The sequence below is a fragment of the Castor canadensis genome, chromosome 3 (assembly GCF_047511655.1).
Source record: "Castor canadensis chromosome 3, mCasCan1.hap1v2, whole genome shotgun sequence".
Classification (NCBI taxonomy): domain Eukaryota; kingdom Metazoa; phylum Chordata; class Mammalia; order Rodentia; family Castoridae; genus Castor; species Castor canadensis.
Window position 1 is genome coordinate 53,088,099 of NC_133388.1, and position 20,529 is coordinate 53,108,627.

The following is a 20,529-nucleotide window of genomic DNA, read 5'->3' on the forward strand; positions in this document are numbered from 1 at the left end:
AAATGTGTTTACTGTATTGTAGTCCAATGTGAAAGTGATGCCTCTTTTTAAGATATTTTGACTTCTCTCTCATTTTCAGTTTAACTACTGTTATTTGGTTATTATACTTTATGTGAAATTGAAGCTTAACTGAATTTTAACACACAAGACAGTATTTTATAAATATATGCAACTTAAATACAAATTTATTTTATTTTATTAGAATAGTACAATGATTCTAATTTGATTATTTAATACACTACTCAATTAAAAAAATTAGAGTTTTATGTATGTAATCTTGCAGTGGAGTATTTTAAATCCAAAGGCTCGTCTTTATGGTAGGAAATGTATTTGCTATAATTGCAGCCAAATGTGAAAATAAAATCTCTCATTTTCAGTTTACATTACTGCTGGTATTTAGTCATTATACTTTACCTGAAATTGAAGCTTAGTAGAATAAATTCTTAGGGTGGCATTTTATAAATATATGATTTAAATATGAATCTTATTTTATTTTAATTCTTATTTATTTAGCTATATATTTTATTTTCATTTTATTTTTGATAGTGTAATTTGATTATTGAATCCACTATTACATAGCAAATAATAGGAGTTTTATATACATAATCTTGCAGTGGGGCTCTTTCAAACTCCAAGGCTGTGACTTCATGCCAAGAAATGTACTTATTATAATCGTACCCAATGTGAAAACAGCTGTATGCTTAATTAAAAAAATAAAGGGGACAGAGTTCATTCATGATGATCATTAATTAATTCAGAGTTAAAACGTAAAACAAGCCTCACTACATTTAGAAGGAAAGAATATAATTAGAAGGAAATGGCTTCACTGGTAAGTTTTACTATCGGTTTTTTTCATAGTTTAATTTTTTTCAAAAAGTTTAAAAATTTTTATTTTATGCTGGGTAGGGGTACATAATGGTACTTAACAAAGGTTTTTAAAGTATAGCAAATATATCAGACTTAAGGTCACCCTGTCCACCACTTTCCATTTTCCCCACTCCTCCCCTTTGAGGAATAGTTTCAACTGGTATCTTTGTTCCATTTATATTCGTGTGTTCACAGTATTTGCACCATATTCACCTTCTACACCCTTTCCCCACCTCCTCCCTCCAACTGGTTTCAGCTCCCCAGAAAGGACTTGTTCCTCCTTCCTTTTCTGATTTTGCAAAAGAAAGGAAAAAGAAATGACCTTTTTGCTTGTTTAAAATAGCTACACAGGGAATTTTCCACGTATATATGTATAATAGCCCACTTTGGTTCATTTCTTCTGTTTTTCCTCTTTCCATTTTAGTCCCTTTCTTATGGTTGTTTCAACCAGCTTAAAAATTCTGTATTCATTCTAGTATAGAGAGTACATCAACCATATTCACAGTAGCTTCCTTTGTTATACTCCTGTGTGACCTCCCCTTGATGCATCCTCTTTTCATAAAATTGCTACATTTGTATCAGGTGTATATTGGCATATGAGAGAAAACACAGGGCTTTTGACCTTCTGAACCTGGCTAACTTCACTTAACATGATGTTCTCCAAGTGGGCGCAGGTGGCTCATGCCTGTATCCTGTCAGGAGGCAGAGATCAAGCAGATGGAGGTTTGAAGCCAGCCTGGGGAAATAGTTCCTGAGACTCTATCTCAATAAAAACCCATCACAAAAAGTGGTGGGTAGAGTGACTCAAGGTGTAGGCCCTGAGTTTAAACCTCAGTACTCCCCTCCCCCCACCTGCAAACTCTTTTTTCAAAACAGCAGATGTAGCATAGCATTGACTTTTTTTTTTTTTCAGTACTGGTGTTTGAACTCAGGCTTGCTAGGCAGGTGTACTACCACTTGAGCCACTCCACCAGTCCAGTAATGGCCTCTACATGAGTCACATAGTAAGTCCTGGTCAGTACCAAAATGAAGTGTCATGGACTGGAGGTTTGGTTCCAGTGGTAGAGCTTCTACTTTGCAAGTGGGAAGCCTGGAGTTCAAATCTCAGTACTGCCAAAAATATATACACATTGCATACATACATTTATAGATATAGATTACATATTCTAGCAGATATCTCCATCAGTAAATGAACATACAAGATAATGTCATAGTTTGACTAGTTGTGAGTTTTTGGGATTTTCCAACCCCCACACTGCTCACCATTAATTACCATTTGATTAATACCTTTCTGGAAAATTAAAAATGGCTACAGTAATTAAGGTAGATGCACCATTACCCCATATCCCAAATTACACAAGAGAGGGCTGGAAGAGTGGCTCAAATGGTAGAGTGCCTGCCTAGCAAGTATGGGAGCCTGAGTTCAAACCCCAGTACCAGAAAAACAAATTCTGCAACCAAAATAAATTGAGATCTTATAATCTCTAAGCCTCCAAATATGCATAGAAAATGTCTAACATTCATAAGGCCACGATGATAACTATTTTTATGATCATTCTTAAGATTGGCATGAGCCAGGCTCCGGTGGCTTATGTCTATAATCCCAGTTACACAGAAGGCAGAGATCAGGAATCTCTCCTGGGGTTGAAGAAGGTTATAATGATGCTACCTGATCACAAGTCATTGACCTTATTCGAGGCAAATTCAATGGACAGGACTTGTCTCTTCTTTATTAGCAACATTAATCAGGAGGTAGTCTGTGAGGAGCTTCTCTTCTCACAGGATGTGTGCAGTCTTACTATTGTAATAATGGGAAGTTAATCTCTTTTAGGAAGATGCTTGCAGATCCTGTGGAGACTTACTTTTTAAAAACCCTTGCTAACAATGAATTTATTGTTTCAGACTCTTATTCTGTCTCTTCTTTTCCTGAAGGACAAAAAAATCTATTTAAACTTTACTGCATCTGAGAAAGGTTTTGGGAATATAAAGGATCCCCAGAAATGACTGCACAGGACTTTAAGGTTGTGATTTCCTTATCGAGGTGAGAGGAACAAGATCAGAGGTTATACAAGAAGCTTCAGTTGATGTGTAACATTTATTTTCTTTTTCTTTTTGTGAATTGGGGTTTGAACTCAGGGCTTTGAGCTTGCTAGGCTTGCTCAACCATTTGAGCCAGGTCCCTAGCCCTTTTTACTCTGGTTATTTTAGATTTTCACTCTAGTTATTTTGGAGACAAGGTCTTACCTTTTGCCCAGGCCATCCTAGACCATGGTCCTCGTATTTTAAGCTTCCTGCTGTTGCTGGAATGACAGACACATGTTACCATGCCCAGCTTTTTCCCTTGAGATAGGGGTCTCACCAACCTTTTCAAGCTAGGCTCAAACCCCAATCCTTCTGATTTCTGCACAGCTGGATGACAGGCATGACAGGCACATGGTAGGGTGCCCAACTATTGGTTGAGATGGGGGGTGGCCTCTGGAACTATTTGCCCAGGCTGGCCTTCAGATCTCAGTTTCTGAGTAGCTAGCCACTGGCACCCAGCTGTGACATTTTATACTGTAAAAGGAACTGTGGGGGGGAGAAGAGGGCGGGGAGAGAGAGGCTGGCCTGCATGGTGTGACTGGGAGCTTGCCTAGCAAGTACAGGCCCTGGTTCAATCCCCCAGACCACACACACACACACACACACACACACACACACACACACACACACAAAGGCTGAAGCACGTATGGTAAAATGGTAACACTCAAAACAGCATGGTGTGTGTATGTGTGTGTGTGCATCATATAATTCCTGTTTTCTCTGTGCTTGAAATGTTTAAAAGAAGAGGAAATTAAGAAATGCCAAATGAAAAACAACAAACTTGGAAAAAAATATTCAAGACATGTATGGGAAGAATTTCTATTTTTAATCATTCTCAGCTTTTGAATAAGATCAAGTGGAGAAGAGACTCTATATTTCCTTCCTTCCTTCCTTCCTTCCTTCCTTCCTTCCTTCCTTCCTTCCTTCCTTCCTTCCTTCCTTCCTTCTTTCCTTCCTTCCTTCCTTCTTTCCTTCCTTCCTTCCTTCCTTCCTTCCTTCCTTCCTTCCTTCCTTCCTTCCTTCCTTCCTTCCTTCCTTCCTTCCTCCCTCCCTCCCTCCCTCCCTTCCTTCCTTCCTTGAATTGAAATTGGTCTTGAGCTTGCTAGGCAGGTGCTCCATGACTTGAGAGACATTCCCACCTATTTTTTTTTTTTTTATTGTGCTGGGTGAGGGAGGGTACATTGTGTACATTGTGGCATTTCCAATGTTCTTAGAGGTGTCAGCCACCAGGGCCCATCTCATCTTAATCTCCTAGTTCCCTAGGACTTAGACTCCGAGTTTCATAGGAGTAGTCTATATGGGTGTCATTCATTACCCTAACCTTTGGACCTAAGTCAATACCAGGCACATGATAGACCAATAGAGAATATTCGTCAAAGTAAAAATGTAACCAAACAACCTATCTTGCAACTTCACTCCTGCTCACTGGCTCCAAATTGTTTGTAGGATGAGCACCATCAAGGCTATATCCCATAATATCTTCATCCAAAATGAATAGAAGAGAGGCTGCTGCAGTGGGAGAAGACCATTTTTAGGAGAAACATTTGCTGATATTGCTGATAGATATTGTTGATAGAAATTATTCAACACATCATATAAATTTATGAATTCTAAACTATTACAGCAATGATTGAACTCAGAAAACTCATTTACACTGTTATTCAAAGAGGAGCCTAGGGTCAGGAAAATGTAAGTCTTTACTTCTTCCTCCTCTTCCTTTTCCTTGAGTAGCCTTTCCTGGGTAGCCAGTTCCTGGGTCACTGCAAACAGCTCCTCCTGTGCAACAGGCCATTATGAGAGTTGTCAGATAAAATATAGGATGCCAGTTTTATGTGAATTTCAGATATACAATTAATTGTTTGATTATCTTAAGTATGTTCTAGATATTGCATGGATTACACTAAAAATGGTGTGTCACTTATCTGAAATTCACACTTACCTGGACATTGTCTACTTTTTATTTTCTGTAGCTCTGAATTTGTATTTGCTAAATCTGGTAGATAATTTCCCATACCTGTGACTACTTTTAGTTGCTAAATGGCTCTCTGGAGCATAAAATGCCTGACAGTGGTGCTTTTAGTCTTTAAGCCTCCTCGTTCATCCTTAAGGAGTCATGATAAAGTAGCCCTGTGGAACCACCAAAGCTCAGAACCACAGTGGAGGGATGTCAGGACTGTAGAAGCCCTTTGTCTTCTTTTCACATGGTCTCTTCCTACTTCCCCTCAAGTCAGCCCTGTCCTGACTTCCATGACAGTCACTCTCTGGCATTTCTTCAAGTTTGATGCATTGAGGAACAATACAGCTTTTTATTTCATTATTTTTTCTGTATCTTGTTTTCTTTTGTCTGGTTTTGGTTTGGTTTGCTTTGGTTTGGCAGCCTAGGCTGGCCTCATACTCCTCCCGCTTCAGCCTGGCTTATTTTTGAACATTATACAAAAGGATATATGTAAGTAATCTTTGTGACTTGTTTTTCCCTTAATATTGTGTTCTGAAATTTATCCATGTTATTACACAGAAGTGTGGGTCCTTAACTCTCATTCTCTACCAAATATGCAATTCTGCTCAAGGTTTACTCATCCATATGTTTTAAGTGTATTAAATAAGCTAAAATACAATTCCAAAACCAGTTCATTCCGTTCAGGAAAAGTGCTGACCCTGAGTGCTCCCTCTGAAAATGTTGATTACTGTGCTCAACAACAGAGTAAAGTTTATGATGGCGTGTATGCAGTGGTTCTCACTCATAGTCTCAGTTCTTTTTGCAGTGCTGGAGGTTGGAACACTGAAGTTCTTATGGAGGTTTACATGCATATAGGAAAATGTGCGCGTCTTAAGTCTATAGCTGGATTATTTTCTACATGCGTGTGCCTTATGGAACCAACACCCAGATTGAAATTTAGAACATTTCCAGTTGTGTTTCCTTTTAACACAGTTGTGTCTCATAACTACAGACCACTTCCGACTGCCAACTACAAGAGAGCTATCTGCTGTAAGTTTTGAACATTCACCTAATTTGGGGCTGTATGCTGTTGGTTTCTGGGGTTTTGGGTGCCACCACCTGGTGAGTAAGCTGTACTGCTAGTTGGTTCCTTTAAAGAAAGGCTCAGGCAATAGATTTCCAAAATGACAAGAGGGCTGGCACCTGTAATCCTAGCTAATCAGGTGGCAGAGATCAGGAGGATTGAGATTCGAAGCCAACCTGCAAATAGTTTGAGAGACCCAATCTGGAAAACACCCTTCCAAAAAAGGGCTGAGAGAGTGGCTGAAGGTGTAGGCCCTGAGTTCAAGCACCAGTACTGCGGGGGGGGGGGGGGGGGGGGAGGGAAGACAAGTGATGGCTGGGGGGGGAGTGGCACAAGTGGTAGAGTGGCCTGTCTAGAAAGTGTGTGGCCCTGAGTTCAAATCCCAGTACTACCAAAATCAAAATAAAAATGAAAGAAACTTTAAAACCAAAATGACAAGGAATAAAATTCAGTCAGATGAGTGGTATTTCTTCTAAAATAAAGTGAGAGATTTATCTTCCAAAAAGAGGATGTAAGGGCTGGAGTTGTGGCTAAAGTGGTACAATACCTGCCTGTCAAGCACAAGTCCCTGAGTTCAAACCCCAGTACTGCCAATAAATTAATTGACTAATAAAATGCAACAGTCCAAAAAATGAGGATTTAAGATCAGGTAGGTAATGACATCACATATATTCATACTTGAATTGAGTGTGTAGCTTTCTGCTTGTGTGTTTAAGAAAAAAAGTCTAGGCATGGTGGTGCACACTTATAATGCCAGCACTTGGGGCACTTGGGAGGCTGAAGCAGGAGACTTCCGAGTTGGAGGCCAGCTTGGTCTACATGAGACTCTGTCTCAAAAAAAAAAACAAAAAAATTCAGAGATGGAGAGGTAGTTTAGATCATGATAAATTATTAACCTCTCATAGTGGAAAATCAATATATGCTATGTAGATCAGCTAAAACTTGAAAAGGAAAAATATATTAAACTAAAAAAAGAAACTAAACAGGGATGATTTGGGGAAATGAATTACATACTGGGAAGGAGAAGGTGTGGCTGAATAAAGGAGGGAGATTTTATTTTTGACATTAAGCTTGTTTGACTCTAAAGTTTTATTTTAAATTTTTTTTAAGACAGGGTTTTGTTTTTTTCAGGCTGGTCACAAGCTTGTGATCTTCTTGCCTGTGTTTCCTGCATGCTGAGATTAAAGACCTGTGCCACCAGGCCTAGCCTAGACTAATTTAATTGAATGAATTTATTTACTCATTCATTTATTTATCTTTGGAGACAGGATCTTGTTACATAGCCCAGGCTGGCTTAGAACTCAGAACCTCCAGTCTCAGCCTCCAGAGCAGACCTGTGCCAGCATAGTACATGGCAGGAGTACATGGCAGAGGACACCTTCCCCTCATGATCACTGGGAAGGAAAGAGAGAGAGGAAGGAGCCAGGGTCCCACTATCTCTGGCAGGGGCACCTTCCCCAATGACCTGACTTCCTCCCACAAGGCCCCGCCCCATAAAGGTTCTACCACCTCCCAGGAGCTCCCCCAGGCTGGGGACCAAATCTTCAACACAGGGGCCTTAGGAAGATATTCAGGATCCTAACTACAGCAGGTAAGTCCAACTCAAACTGTGCTTTCAACCTTTATGTGTCCAATATTTTCTGAATGAATGAATGATTCCTCTTGCTCCTTTTGGCTATCCAGTTTCAAGATTTCAGGATCCATTTCCTTGTGTCTACAGAGGAAGCCCATCAGATGATGACCATCAGGAACACACCTGAAGTTCAGCAAAGTTTGAGTGGCTCCTTGCTGGGCTCTGAGAGTATCCCACCGTCCTGCAGAATCCTGAGGTGCCGGGAATCTGGACAACAGATGTTGGGGAGGGTGTCACAGCATGTGGGCTTGTGCTGAATGATGCTGAGGGACCAGTGGAAGCGGGATCAGCTCTGGATGAGTATTGTTGTGAAGCAGGGGCAGGTTGACTCTTGGGATTTATGGTAATCTTCGTTCTGGAGCTGACAGAACAAGCAGAGCTGGGGACATCAGGGGAAAGAACAGTGAACATTGAAAAGGAGAGAAGTTGCAAAGCTGAAGAAGAAATATTGTTCTTCCCGAGCTTAGACTACTCGCCTTAGAAACATTTTATAAATGTTCTCTTAGAAACATGCCAGCCATATCACCTGTTTCCCTAGAAACTACAATTTTAAAATCTCTTATCTGAAGCTCTGGACTGGGAATTGAGGCTGCTTCCCTGTGACAAAGTGACCCACAAAACTCAAATCTTTCAAGTAAAAGTAAGAGGTTCCCTTTTCATTGATACAAGTTTAAACAGCAAAGTGTCACCCAGACCATGACAGTGTTTTCCAATAGAAATAGAATGTGAGCTGCATAAACATTAAAATTTGTCTGATAGCTACATTAAAAAAGTAAATATAAGCCAGGTGCTGGTGGCTCACACCTATAATCCTTGCTACTCAGGAAGCAGAGATCAGGAGGATTGTGGTTCAAAGCCATCCCTGGCAAACAGTTCCATGAGACCCTGTCTCAAAAAACCCCTTCACACAAGGAAGGGGTGAGGATAAGTAAGACACCTAAAAAACTAGCTAGCATTTGTTGCCCTTAATGCAGAGAAACTAAAGCAGATACCTTAAAGCAACTGAGGCCAATAGGAAAAGGGGACCAGGAACTAGAGAAAAGGTTAGATCAAAAAGAATTAACTTAGAAGGTAACACCCACGCACAGGAAATCAATGTGAGTCAATGCCCTGTATAGCTATCCTTATCTCAACCAGCAAAAACCCTTGTTCCTTCCTATTATTGCATATACTCTCTCTACAACAAAATTAGAAATAAGGGCAAAATAGTTTCTGCTGGGTATTGAGGGGGGGAGAGGGAGGGGGCGGAGTGGGTGGTAAGGGAGGGGGTGGGGGCAGGGGGGAGAAATGACCCAAGCCTTGTATGCACATATGAATAATAAAAGAAAAATGAAACAAAACAAAACAAAAAAACCCTTCACAAAAAAGGGCTGGTGGAGCGGCTTAGGGTGTAGGCCCTGAGTTCAAGCCCCAGTACCGCAAATAAGTAAATAAATATCCAAAATCCTATATAGCAGATCTCAATTTGGGGCTGTAGAGCGATAAAGAAAAAAAAGCAGTAGAGCACCTGCTTTGCAAGCAGAAAGCCCTGAGTTCAAACCCCAGTTCTGAAAAAAAAAGAAAAAGAATTTTAAAATGTCCTATATTGAATCATGGACGGAGAAGATGGATGGAAGGAGAGATCGGGGAGGTTAATGAGTAACATTTTGTAGGCTGAAAAGAATAAAAGACTGTTTTTGCATGCTTGAATGGATGTTAAAGCTTTTACTCAACCTCTGTCAGGAGACCAGATATCATGACTCCCTAGACACCATCACATCCTGCTTGCAGCTCCAACCAATCCAGAGGCACTGGCTGCTTCTCCTTGTAGATTGGCCATCTGTCCTAAAGCCACCCCTCTTATCTAAATAGCCAAGGTAGGTCCAAAGGAAGTAACTTGTTCCTTGCTTCCACGAACTTTCCAAATAAAGTACTCTTTTTTTGTTTTGTTTTGTGTTTCAACATCCAGCAGACATTTTTCCAACTGCTACCTACCTTCTTACTACTTGTACCAAGACTAGTCCATTCTTTTAGTGGCTAGCGTCTGTAATGGCTCAATGAACCCTTGTATATCATAGCTCTTTTTTGAGTTTATAAGATTTCTGTTGAAAATACTTTCTTTGCATTGTTTTTCAATAACTCAACCAAGTACTAGTTTCCTTTTTTTAAAATTTTTTTGTGAAACTGGGGTTTGAACTCAGGGCCTTTACCTTGAATCACTCCACTAGCCTTTTCTGTGTCCTGAACTAAGATAAGCACACAAGAAGTAGCTAAAACATGTAGTAAGCTCTAGGTGTTTGTTTCTGTTGGCAGGAATATTAATTGTATTTTTACAGACAATACAATGAGACAACAAGGGAAGGAAGCGGAGTGAGAAGGGACAGAAAAATGCATCTAACATTTGTGCCGGGCATGGTGGTGCTGTTTTCACTGAAAAAGAACCATTCTCCTTGGTATTAAATTTGCAGAACCAGGAGAAAAGGAAAAAGTGAGAAGGGAATGAAATGGAAGATCAGAGCTTGCATCATGGTGCTGCTGCTGGTGCTCCTGGTGCTGCCGGGGTGAGTCTAGGAAGACAGAGTGGAAAAGCTGAAGTCCAGACAGTTCTTACTGAGGAGGAGAAGAGCACGCTGGGTAAGACGATGCTGACGTTTAACAGCACGTTCTGCTCACTGTGCTATGATGCTGCTATTCACGTGGACTAATATATGATTAAGAAGTCCTGTGTTCATTTCACCTGGGATATCAGTCTCACCTGTTTGTCACATGAAAGAAAGAGAACAAAGAATGAGCTGCGAATGCTATCAATTGTATTGATAACCATTTGATAAAGTTGATAACCGGGTAGGAACTGGGAGGAAAAGACATTCTCAGGTACTGTTGGTGAATGAGATGGGTAAGTATTTAAGTGTAATTGAGCAGCAATTATCAAAAATTTAAAGCTCACATCTTTTAAGCTTAAACCTTCACTTGAGGGATTGGATCGTTCTGAGGCAGGAAAACATTCCTTTGTAAACACGTGCATGCACACAGGTGTTAAGGACACGTGTTACACATTGTAGAAAACATGTTTGTCCCTACTTGAGTGGGGAAGGACTCATTTCCAGTAGTTGCTACCCCATCTTCATAGGAAAATAGGAGCTCTGATTAAATAAAACAGCAGAATTAGATTTCCCACATAAACAGGTCCAGAAACACCTGTGCACATTTGCCTAGGGCAGCGAGGGTGACCTTAAGGAGAGAATTAAGGTGGAGCATTCCATATTCCCAAAGTGGCCCTGCCATCTAACACAAAGAGGCAGCCTTACATCAGGAAATCAGCAGACATGTCTCTTTCTTTACTCACCTACAGTTTTTCAAGAATTGTAAAATATTTCAAACATTGACTATCATAGATGTTAACGTTTTGTCAAACTTGGATCAGGTCCCTTGATCTGTCTAAAAATATAAAATGATATTTTTAAATAACATTAAAAACCCATCTCCAAACATTTCCCTGTCTCTTCCCAGACACAGCTACTGTGTTGAAATCAATGTGCATGTGTCACTTTAGTCATTTCCATTAGCTGTCCATCAGCTGTGCTCTATTCTGTGCTTTGAAACTTACACAAATGTGGAAGTGGAGATCATCACACTTAAAGCCAAATATAGCATGTTTCCTCTCATATGCAGAATCTAGACCTAACGTAATGACTATCATGATGACGGGACATGAGTGTGAAAGAGGGACTGTGTGTGGCACATCAGTAGGAGGGGGAAAGGAGGGTGAAGATCAAAGTACATTATATGTATTTTATTTATATGTATATAAATATATATATAAATATATATATATATAAATATATATATATGCCATATTTATGTTTATATGAAGATAGCGTAAGGAAACCCTACCAGATAATGTTTAAAAAGGGGGGAAGATTAAAAAGGGGGTGAACCTGTTCAAAGTACACTGTATGTGTATAATACCTGCCTAACAAGCACAAGACCTGAATTCAAACCCTAGTTCTGCCAAAAAATATGTGTATTATATATGTATAAATATCATATACTAATATATATCTCCATCAGTAATGAGCACATATGAGTTGCTGCTACAGTTTGACTAGTTGTGAGTTTGCTGGGACCTTGTAACCCCACATCACTCACCATTCTTTACCATTTGATTAATACCTTGTTAGAAAATTAAAAATGGCTACAAACCACTTTCCCTTTGTTGATGTTTCAATCGTTGTTTTTCTTTGTAAGGAAACTGGCAAACACCTTTAGGCATATGATGGTACAATAACTCATTAGATAGAGCATTTGGGGTCAAAATGCTCTGAGGTTTCTATGGCTCTTAGCATCTAGTGCGAAATGGTTCTTAAAAAGGATTATGTTAATTTGCTGTGTCACAGTTATGCAAAAACAGCTCAACACACACCTGCGTTAAATGTCATAAATGTAATCTTGACATAATTTTCTTGCCAGGTAGAAAAATCACATTTATTTATGTCATTCTTCCTTTTATTCACACATATCAATTTTCCCTAAGAATATGGTGGCATTATACATTGTTAAGTGGCTTTATTACATCGTTTGCACTGTCTCTTTCTTGGTCTTTGTTGTTTGTGCAGTACTGAGGATTGAACTCAGGGTTTTGTGCTTGCTAGGCAGGCAAACTATTACTTGAGCCTCACCGCCAGCCCTTGACTGTTTTTTATTTGGGATTTCTATAATTACAACAACTGTTGATCCATTAATTTTCTTTCTTTTAGTGTGCCGCTGGGGATTGAACCCAAGCATTTGAGCATGCTAGGCAAGTGCTCTACCACTCAGCTAAGTACCCATTGATTTTCAATACTGAGGTACAGTCTGAGTTTTAAGTCATCATTATTTTAGGATAGAATGTATCATAATGCTTTTGTTCATTTTTCTTGGCACTACCAGGGTTTGAAATCAGAGTCTCACACTTCCCAGGTAGGTGCTTTATCACTTGAGCCACAACACCAGTTTGTAGTTAAGTTTTTTTATAGAAAGAGAAATAATTCTGCAGACCTATCCTTATTAACTAGAATGTTTCATTAATTGGGAAGAACATGTCCTTCTGATGGCAAAATATCTCAACTAAGTGAACTGCTATCTTCAATTTCACTGCTTGGTTTAACTTAGAAGATTTTAAAGATTACATAGATAGATAAAATTCCATAGAAATCCAATAACTCCTTTTGTTCTGTAGGTTCAATTGGTTTCTATATTTCCTTCAATTTCTATCTAATATGCTGGAACCACTAGCATGATTTATGAATTTGTTAAAAGAAATAATTACCCCCGCTATTAGGAAACCCTAATATAGGGTTTTGCAAAAACCCTGTATGAAAAGTCAATTAATAATTTTGGAAAAAACTTTCAATTTACTCTGAATTTATAAGCATATTGTCCTGTAGTCCCAATTATAATACTTTATTTTTATTTTTAGACTTTTGTGGGCTTGAACTCAGGGCCTCACGCTTGCAAAGCAGATTTTCCACTGGAGCCACATAAGCAGCCTTTGTTTTTGTGTTGGGTTTTTCGAGATACGGTCTTGAGAACTATTTGCCCAGGCTGACTTTGAACCATGATCCTTCTGATCTCTGCCTCCTGAGTACCTAGGATTAGAGGTGAGAGGCACCAGCCCTCAGCTAAAAATACTTTAGAAAGCTATAACTTTTTTTTAAATAGAGCTTTACAATTTTCAGAACATTTTCACATTCATATGTCCATTTCATCCTTAATGGAAGTCCATTGGGTATGTCTGTAGACAGATATTATCATCTCATTGTATACATATATATTCATATACATATATATATACAGAGAAAGAGAGAGAGAATGAGTTGTATACACACACACACTAAGGTTCAGGGTCACCATGAAGTGATTTGTGATAAGATAAACAATAGGTGATTTGATCAAGTCTGAAATCCAGCTTTCCCCCTTGATCAGGAATTTTTTTCATTTTATTACAATAACAGAGATGATACTGGATATCTGAATCCTTCCACCTAACTGTATTTGGGCATTTTTTTTAATATTAAAGAGCATTTTGGGCTGGCAGAGTGGCTCAAGTGATTTCAAACCCCAGTTACTGCCAAAAAAGAAAAAGCAAAACCAAACAGGATTTAATCTTTGTCCTTAGAAATTTTAAAACTATACATGATTTGGAACTGAGATTGTACCAAATGACTGCTAAAGAAAGAAGATTCATCCTTTCTATACCTTTTTTCCTCTGGTCACTTAGACATGTAATGTCAGCTGTGATTGCTGCTGCTTGTCATCTCACATCATTTTATCCAGGTATTCACCATAGTCTACTTTCCCTTCCACATAAATTTGAGATCCTTTTTCCATATACTGATATGTCCCATCTCTATGGCCTGGCTGGAATACTGATACTTTGTGCCTTGTTGTCATTTGACTGGCATCACCCATTTGGTGAGTGATCACTGTCCTCCTGATGGCCACATCTTGTTTGCTACTAGAGAAAATGTTGACTAGATTTTTTTCCCTTCCACCAGGCTGCTGAAAGAGTTCTAACCCACTCACTCAAGTAACTGTACATGACTCAGAGATCTTTTCAGAACCAAACTGTTGGCCATTTCAGACTCATTCTACAAACTGATGAAGAACCTATAACACAGGTCTTTGAAATAATGGCTTCTATTTCCTTGTCTTACAATCTCACCTTTAGGATTTTTCACTGGCATGGACTGGCACCCTTTCCCAAAGATGGTGCTCCTACCCACAAACACAAGAAACTGGGAAGAAACCAGAGTCTTTCACACTTGTGAGAGGGCCAACGACCCAACATCACCTAGGACCCATGCAGGTCCCCATGCACACCCCACATACTTGTGATGCAGTTTTCTTTTCGTCTCTTTTTGCTTTTATTGTTGTGCATTTTTCTTGAATGACAACTGAGATATTTATATGATAGTGAAATATAATTTTCTTGTTGTACTTCAAAGAGTAAAGTCACACCTGTAAATAGATTGCTTTCTGTGAATGAGACTATTCTACATATCTTAGAAGTGGGTTTTCAGTCAGGAAGTCAGAACTGTGAGGCCTCTGTAGATAAGTATGCAGGTTTTGCCCAGACCTGCAGGAGCAGATTTTGGGTGGGGGGGGGGCTTAGACTAGGCAGAAAATATGAAAAGATACAAAAAGGTAACAGGGGAAAAGTATGTAATATCTCTTCATTTCTGGCCTCCCTTGGGTCTGCATGAAATCTGTAAAGGAGAATGCTGGAGGGGTGAACTCAACTATGATATACTGTAAGAACTTTTGTAACTATCACAGTGTACCCACAGAACAAGAATAATTAAAAAATTAAAAGAAAACAAATTAGATTATCTTAATGTGATTCTTGTACTAGAAATACCTAGCTACAGGATAATTATGGAGCTCCCTCCTGGAACATCTACCTTCACTAAAGATTTGGGGATGGCATACTATTTTAATATTAAAATTGGGCATATAGTGTCTTCATATCTCATGGGAAGAAAAGAATCAACATGATTTTAAAGGGAAACTTGTTTAACTTTGTTGATTTTCTTATTGTATCTTTGCTTTCTGTTTCACTGCTGTGTTAACCAGCTTTCCAATGGTGTAACAAAATACCCAAGATAATGAGGGTAAAAGTAGGAAAGGTTTATTGGAGCTCAAGTCTTAGTGATTTCAGCCTTTGGTCAGGTGTACTTGTTGCTTATGGGCTGGGCCATATTATAGCCAGGGCAGGTGGTAGAACAAGCTGCTCACATCATAGTGGTGGAGAAACAAAGAGCAAGAGAGAAGGGAACGCAAGATCCCAGGGTCTCCTAAGACAAGCCCCATAGAACCTGAAGACTTCCAACTAAGCTCCACCTGTTAAGGTTCCACCATCTTTCCATAGCACTATGAGATAGGGACCAGCCTTTAACACGGGGCCACCGGGGAACACTTACTGACATCATAGCAACTGCTTTCTCTTATCTTTTTCTAAAAATCTTTGAGTGTCCTCTGTTGTGTTTGTAATTTCTTAAGAGAGACACATAGTTTATTAACCTGGAGACTTCTAATGTAAGCATGTAAGGTTTATATTAGCAAACACCACATTTACTGTGTCCTGTAAGTTTTGATATGCATTCTTTTCATTTTCACTTAATTTTAGTTATTTCCATTTTTTCATTGTAATTTCTTTTTAAATTTGAGTTATTTAACAAGGAGTTAAGATTTATCATTTTGCTCATAATTTCTGCCTTTATTGAATAGCTATTCTTTGAAGTTTGTTGGTGCTTTCTTCATGGCCTGATATGTGATCATCTGTAACTGTCCCATGTGTGCTAGAGAAAAATGTGTATTCTCTGACTGCTGGATGTTCATTTGGCCAGGTTTGTTCATTACTAGTTGTTTTGATCAGATTTCTTCTCTATATCCTTGCTAAAATTTTGTCTGTTTAGCCTATGAGAGTGTGTTAAATCTGTGCTATGATTTGAGTATGTTTTAAGTGTTCATTTTAAGAGGTGGACTTTATCTGTTCAAGTGTGCTCCTTCTCTGCAGCCCATGGTAAGCAATTGTGGTCATAAGAATTTTATTTCCAGTCTGAAAATAATATTTGCACACATACAACAGAATCCAACAGGTCTATCTTGTCCTTATTGTATAGCTCTGATTTTCGGCCTTCTGTGTATGTCATTACAACATGGTGGGGTAAGATTGTCTTCATAGTCTGTGCTGAATTTCCATCTTGAATAAACTTGTTTCTGGTTAACTACATTAAAAAAAAAGAGGTGGAAAGCTAGGGTGCAATGCTCAAGTGTTAGAGTGCTTGTCTAGCAAGTAAGAGGCTCCGAGTGCGATCCCCAATACCAAAAAAAAAAATAAATAAATAAAAATAAAGAAGGTGGGAGGCTCAGTCATTGAGGCCATGCCCTTGGAAGGGATGAATGCACTTCTCTATTAGTCTGTCCTGTTCAGTCTCTCTCTGGCTTTCTATCTTACATTGTTATCTCTCCCTTTTTTTGTGTGGTACTGGGGTTTGACCTCATGGACTTGTACTTGCTGCCACTTGAGCCATGCCTGTACCCCATTTTGCTTTCAGTTGTTTTTCAAATAGGGTCTTACATTTTTTACCTGGGCACTCTTGGGACCATAATCCTCATACCTGTTCCTCTACCTAACTGGGGTGGCAGAGCACAACCATGCCTGGCTTGTTGCTTGAGATGGGGTCTTGCTAATTTTTGACTGGGTTGCCCTCAAACCCTCTGACCTTTACTTTTGCATGACTCCAACTATGATGCTATGCTCCATGACGTAATACAGCCAGGTAAGGTTTTTTCTTTCTTTTTTCGTAGCACTGGGGTTTGTACTCAGGGCCTCATGCTTGCTAGGCAGGTGCTTTTACTGCTTGAGTCACACTCCACTTCCCCTGTTTTCTGTAGGGTTTTTTCAAGATAGGGTCTCATGAGCTATTTGTCTAGGATTACAGGTGTGAGCCACAAGCACCCAGTGCCATATCAGTTCTTGCTAGAGCAGTACCATTTTGTTTCGACTTTCAGCCTCCAAAAGTATGAGATAAATAAACCTCAGGTAGTCCATTATACTAATGGACAATGGACAATACACTCTCTCACAATAATGGAGAAGTTACCAGTTTTTCCCTGACATTCTAGTCAGTTTTGCTTCATCTACTCTCAAGAGTACTTTATTAGATGCAGAAGTTCCAAGTTGCTCTAATTTGCCTAGCTTGGCAGTTGAAACTTTTGTCATTGTACTGTGACACACAACCCTGACAATGTCCCTCCCTCCCTCCCTCCCTCCCTCCATCTCCCCCCTCCCTCCCTTCTCTCTTTCCCTCCCTCCTTTCTCTCCTTCCCTCCTTCCTTCCTTCCTCTCACCAACAGTACTGGGGATTGAACTCAGGGTCTTGAGCTTTACTTTTGATTTTAGTTCAGTTTTTAGACAGATGGTCCCTATGTAGGCTCAGACTCACTATGTCCCCAAGCTGGTCTTGAGCTCCGCATCCTCCATCTTCAGCCTCCTAAGGGTTAGGATACAGGCATGTGGTGCCACACCAGGCGCCAGATTTCTCTCTCTCTCCTCCCCCTACCATTCTTTCCTTCTCTTTTTCCCAGTACTAGTGTTTGGATGCAGGGTTCTGTGCTTTCTAGTCAGGTGTTCTACCACTTGCCATGCCTCCAGTCCAACTGCAGTTTGCTTTTGGCGTTTGCTTGCTATGACATACACCATCCTTCCCCTACTATAAGATTATGCTTTGCAAATATATCTTCTAAACAGCATATATCTAGATTTTTTTAAATCAAGCTGAATGCCGGTGGGTCACGCCTGTTATCCTAGCTACTCAGAAGCAAGAGATCAGGAGGATGGCAGTTCAAAGCCAGGCCCTGGCGAATAGTTCACGAGACACTATCTCAAAAAAACACATCACTTAAAAGGGTTGGTGGTGTGGTTCAAGTGGTAGAGCACCTGCCTAGCAAGCATGAAGCCCTGAGTTCAAACTCGTAGTTTACTAACATTTATAATTGCCATACTCATTGATGATATGAAACATTTTCTGTGAGCTTAATTCGTAATATTGGTTTGTCCCACTTTTTCTATGTTTATTTATTTATTTTTATTTGCTTAAGTCACTCTGCCAGCCCTTTTTTTGATGGGCTTTTTCGAGATAGGGTCTCACGAACTATTTCTTTGGGGCTGGCTTCGAACTGTGATCCTCCTGATCTCTCCCAAATAGCTAGGATTAGAGGCATGAGCCACCAGTGCCTGGATTATTTATATTTTAAACTGCCAAGACTTTCATTCTGGAGAACCAGTCCTCTCAGTAGTTGCAGCTCACTTTATCAGCTGAATTCTCCTCAGCTGGACACATTGCTAGACCTCTTGACACTGTCTGTATTGTCCTCCTTTGTTTTGCTTGACTACATTCTCACAGATCTTTCTAAGAAAAGGCTGTGTGCCAAGTAAACTATGTGATTTCTTGCTTAACTTACCTTTTTGGGTTTTCCTGATAACCGGTTATTTCCATCATGTATATCCGATCCAACTGCCTGTTTTTTATCCTCCATGTCTAATAGGCATCTCGTGTTTCATTTTGTTTTTGTTTAATTTGGAGACAGGATTTCGCTATGTAGCCCAGGCCTTGAACTCACCATCCTACCTCAGCCTCCTGAATGCTGGGATTGCAGGCTGTAGGTTTGTGCCACCATACCCAGCTGTTTTTGTTCTTTTTGAATTGAGAAGAAATGCCAGGCTTCGTGTAATCATCACAGGGGAAGGTTAAAGAAGTTGTTCTGTTCTTTATTTTCCCTACAGTCCTTTACTTTCCCTGTTTTCACCTTTACTTATACCCTTCTTTTCCATTGTTCTCTATGGCAATCCCTGGGCCTCTTGTCTGTATTCTTGACTTTAGTTTTCCTGGGCTTCACTTCATCTGTCAAGCAAGTTCCTATTTAGAACCCTCAAATAGGTAGTAGAGTCTTGTCTTTTTTGGGGGGAGTCAGTACTAGAATTTGAACTCTAGGCCTTTGCACTTGCTAGGCAGGCACTCTACTGCTTGAGCCATACCTCCAGCCCAGGTCTTGTCCTTTGAAAAAAGGTTACTCTTTTCTGTTCTTGTCACATATTTATTCCATGACACATTTTAATATTTTTATTTCAAGAGACTGAGATGGGAGAGGCAGTGAACTGGAATCTTAATTTTTTAAAATAATGAAATGAAAATCCATGTAAATTAGTTTCTTTTTCTCTTTTAATGTGACAGAATGTCTTCACATTTTGCTAGTGGTCAAAGGAAGAATTTAAGTACTGCAGTGATTAGAACTGAAAGGGCTCATGGAAAATCACTATTTTGGAAAGAATTCACATATAAGGAATATGAGCAAAATAGATACTTTGGTTTGGAAGGTGTCAGTATTCCAACTTTGGAAAGTAGAGTTCTTGTTAACACAGATGAGACACTGCAAGAGAATTACACTGAAAATGTAGTTCTAAAGAACTTGGTGTTTTCTACAACTAAATCCTGTCCTTTTAAATAAAGGCTGAGCTTGGTGCCTGTGGCTCACTTCTGTTATCCTTGTCTCTTGTCTTAGCATCCCAAGTGTTGAGATTACAGGTATGCACCATGATGTCCAGTTCATTTTTGTTTTTGAAATTTCCTTTGATTTTTTCGGGGTGATGGTACTGGGTTTGAACTGGCCTGGCAGTTGCTAGACACACGTCTACTGCTTGAGCCACATCCCCTTTCTTGTTTTTGTTGTTGACATGAGATCATCAGTATCTGTTTGAAGATCAAAGAAAATGGGCTGGTGGTGTCCTGGGAGAAAGGAAAGAGTAAAATCTTTTAGCAGTTGGAAGAAAATGAAAACAGAGACATACAGAAAAGGCTTGAAAAATCCAAGCATTTCTTTGGCTGATAACAACTGAAAGTGTGGAGTGGCTAATAATTGGAAAGATTGGGGAATAGTTTGGGGGGAATAGTAGAATTAAGAGCTCAAAGCTGGACATGGCGCATTTGTGATGCATATTACACATGTAAGGGAGATGATGAGAAGGTATTTGAGTATACAAGATGAGTCGGGGGAAGTCTGAGCTGGAAATATAAACTCAAGAGTTGTTGACTTTTATGTGGTGTTTGAAGCTGTAAGACTGGATGTGATTGTCCAGAGTTCTATGTAGAGAAAGGAGAGGAAAGAAGTAAGCCCTCTAACTTTTAGAGGGTAAGGGTATGAGGAGAACCTAGTAAAAAAAATTGAGGAGCAGAGCAAAATAAAGTAAGAGGATGTGCAGAAGAATGCAATACCCTAGAAACCCAGTTGAAAAAATGCATATCAAAGAGGAGGCACTGACTAACTGTCAGTCAGCAGTGCTGTAATATTAGAAGTATGAATTTGAACTTTTACCACTGTTGGAGAGCACTGGTGATTTTGATGAGT

The 20,529-nt window shown here is 39.6% G+C and overlaps 1 pseudogene; it reads right to left on the minus strand.

Moving 5' to 3' along the window:
* Positions 1-13,684: 13,684 nt before the first annotated feature.
* Positions 13,685-18,663, minus strand: LOC109678779 (single-stranded DNA-binding protein, mitochondrial pseudogene; annotated as a pseudogene).
* Between the last annotated feature and the right edge of the window lie 1,866 nt (positions 18,664-20,529).